Here is a 3,953-nt window from a genome sequence, read left to right as displayed (position 1 = left end):
GGCGGACGATTTAAAATCTCTGCTTCCAGCTGCTGGAGGCGATGTTTCTATCCACAAAACAAGGAGTTTTTTTTTTTTTTGCTTTGTTATGTAGGTCAATGAGAGAAAGTGTCGAAATTTGGTTTCACGAAATAAAATACATTTAAAAAATGAATGAGTTATTTACTACGTGAGGTTTATTTGATCGAATAGATGTTTCGTAATGCTTACGTTGTTAAGAGTATACTGATATAAGTGGGATTACGTTACATCCCGGAAACTTTGAGAAAAAACACTATATTGGAGTTATTTTTATTTAACCTTTATTTAACTAGCATATATCATCTTTATGTTTTATTCATTTATACAAAAGTATCAGCAATCAACAATTTAAGTAGACCGTCATTGTAAATAATAATTTCTTCTTAACTGACTTGCCTAGTTAACTAAAGATTAAATTTAAAAATCGTCCCTACATCTAACATGTCTAACAAAACACGGGTATAAACAAGAAAACACTCAATACATACAACACAAATAAAAAATGTGTGCAATTGTATTCACTCAGATAAATATCTCAATGATTCAGGAAGATATTATTTTTGTTATTCACTATGGATAATGTCTTAACAAATCAAATATTTGTAATTTTGGTGTAGAATTCTGGAATTATTATTTGGCAAACAAAGAATAAAAAAATTCACAATCATTTCAATGGTCTTTTAGCATTGCAACGGTTAACAAATTATATCCTTCATGTCAAAAACATGGGTCCTGTTCAAAAAGGTTTTCCCAAAAATCAGACATTTACATTCATATAACAAATGTGTAAGATTTTCACCTTTTAGGGCAGCATAGATCTTAATGGGTATAACTTATGTAGAATCTTAAAGTGCACTTCCTTAAAATTCGTTTGGTATAGAATATTTTTAAGGCATCAACCAAGCTTTTTTTCCAGACAAGGTCCAGAATAAGCATGTTCCAGGTTTAAGTTGGTTCTGTGAATGGAAAATGTGTCTTATGTATTTGAAACAACATTTCTCAAGTTAAGCCCGCCTTCCAAGCAGAGTTCTGGATAAGCCCCGCCTTCCAAGCTGAATTCTGGATAAGCCCCGCGTTCCAAGCTGAGTTCTGGATAATCCCCACCTTCCAAACTGAGTTCTGGATAAGCCCCGCCTTCCAAGCTGAGTTCTGGTTAAGCCCCGCCTTCCAAGCTGAATTCTGGATAAGCCCCGCCTTCCATGCTGAGTTCTGGATAAGCCCCGCCTTCCATGCTGAGTTCTGGATAAGCCCCACCTTCCAAGCTGAGTTCTGGATAAGCCCCGCCTTCCAAGCTGAGTTCTGGTTAAGCCCCGCCTTCCAAGCTGAATTCTGGATAAGCCCCGCCTTCCATGCTGAGTTCTGGATAAGCCCCGCCTTCCATGCTGAGTTCTGGATAAGCCCCGCCTTCCAAGCTGAGTTCTGGATAAGCCCCGCCTTCCAAGCTGAGTTCTGGATAATCCCCACCTTCCAAGCTGAGTTCTGGATAAGCCCCGCCTTCCAAGCTGAGTTCTGGTTAAGCCCCGCCTTCCAAGCTGAATTCTGGTTAAGCCCCACCTTCCAAGCTGAATTCTGGTTAAGCCCCGCCTTCCAAGCTGATCTGGATAAGCCCCGCCTTCCAAGCTGAATTCTGGTTAAGCCCCGCCTTCCAAGCTGAATTCTGGATAAGCCCCGCCTTCCATGCTGAGTTCTGGATAAGCCCCGCCTTCCAAGCTGAGTTCTGGATAAGCCCCGCCTTCCAAGCTGAGTTCTGGATAATCCCCACCTTCCAAGATGAATTCTGGATAATCCCCGCCTTCCAAGCTGAATTCTGGATAAGCCCCGCCTTCCATGCTGAGTTCTGGATAAGCCCCGCCTTCCAAGCTGAGTTCTGGATAAGCCCCGCCTTCCAAGCTGAGTTCTGGATAATCCCCACCTTCCAAGATGAATTCTGGATAATCCCCGCCTTCCAAGCTGAATTCTGGATAAGCCCCGCCTTCCATGCTGAGTTCTGGATAAGCCCCGCCTTCCATGCTGAGTTCTGGATAAGCCCCGCCTTCCAAGCTGAGTTCTGGATAAGCCCCGCCTTCCAAGCTGAAGCCTGTTTGAATCTCATTTATTATGGCATCTATCATTCTTTAATCTTTTGGCATAAACCAGAGCAATCAATTTGTAATCAATATTCTAATTGTCAATGAGAGAAGGGTCTTTATCGGGCTTCGGAATCAATTAAATAAGGCCCTGTTTCATAGTGGAGACCTTTTTACAATTTACAATGCAATCTTGAAACATACAAAACAATAGGTTCTCCCCAAACGGCCTTATATTTCAAATGACAGGCCGTCAGGACCAGCTGAGTTCCCTTTTTCATTGAATTCAGAGCCTCTCTAAGGTCTTCGATTGAAACACAGGTGAATCGCAACCTGACTGGAAATCATCCTCAATTCCAGGAACATCATTCTGAACGTGGTAAATGTAGCTATCACAACCTTCTTCCTGAAATGGTGAGTTGTAAAAGTTTTCATTAAAAGGGAATTGACAAACGTTGATATTGGTAACAGGATCTTTGCATAATACATTATTCATTTTGAGTGCGGTTATAGATTTTCTTTTGTGGTTTCTCTTTTTCAAGTGCAAATAAATAACTGGTGTTTCTTTCTCCCTCTTCAATCCATTTTTCACTTGACCTTACAAAGGTGCCCTTTGATCTGTGTAAAACTGCTCTAATTCTAGTTGTAAAGACTTAAATACAGACTCCTCCTCTTGAGATAGATGATCTTTCTTTAGAAAACTGTCACCGCTTGCTCATCCTCTCTTTTTCTCTAAGATTCTTTAAGTGCTTCAGCTTTTTGGCACGTTTTAATGGCTACAAATCTGACTTTATATTTGAAAAATTCCCATCTACTTCCATGACCCAAGTCTTCTCTCTCAAAAAATATCTTTGGCTAACGATTTGATGTTTCCAATGAAAATATCATCTTTGTTGTTTTAATTTCCATTATCCTGCAATACCCTTTTGTGACATAGTTTTGTTGGTCCAGGTAGAACCCTTTGAATCCAGATTGAAATAACGCCAGGCATCATCAACACAGAGAGCCTTGCATAATGTAGTGATGATGTTGCTATTTGTCACGCCCTGGGGCCTGTTGCACAAAACTAGGATAAGGGATTAAGCCAGGATATCTTGGTGATCCTGGCTCAATTGATCCGTAATCCGGTTGCACTAAAGATGGATAGGGGGCAGGAGGATATGTTATGGTATAAATTACCATGGAGATTTATTCTGTGGAGCTAGCCTGCTCCAGACCAGGCTAAATTCCAGGATCTATTTAATCTCATCCCTAATGTCAGTCAGCAGTCACCACAAATGGAAACCAATAGTTATTTCACTGCTCACTATACATTGTTATCACATATAACTAGACCCACTGTTATTATTTAAACGTTTGTGATCATTCATTTCAATGATTTTGGATAAAAAATGATTTTTAGATGATGTTGCTATCATTAGATAATTTACAGTTTCCCATAGACTATAAGGCTATATATAAAATGATAGAATATTAGGGCCACAGAGGGGAAAAAAACACAAGTCATAATATTGTAACCAGTTGTTTTAAAGGAGGACAGTTGTTAAAATGACAGATGTGGGGCATTTCGTGAAATTGTACTTCAGTATGGTTTCATAAACAAAGACATGCTGATGTGCCAGAATATTAAGTATCACATTGTCATAAGTATCAAAACTGTAAAAACAATATGTAGCTTTTCTGCAGAAAGAACCAGCCTCATAAATGTATGACTTTATCCTTTTTCTTCAGTGTGGCCCTAGTACTCTGTCATATAAACAAATACACATTCCATATGAATATAAAAACACAATGTGTAACATTATGTTCCTTTATTGAATAAGGACAAAACAAAGCAGGTAAACCATCAGCTCCTTTCGAAACTGA

This window comes from Oncorhynchus nerka, linkage group LG4 (assembly GCF_034236695.1).
Source record: "Oncorhynchus nerka isolate Pitt River linkage group LG4, Oner_Uvic_2.0, whole genome shotgun sequence".
Taxonomy (NCBI): Eukaryota; Metazoa; Chordata; class Actinopteri; order Salmoniformes; family Salmonidae; genus Oncorhynchus; species Oncorhynchus nerka.
Note: the sequence above shows the minus strand (reverse complement) of the source record.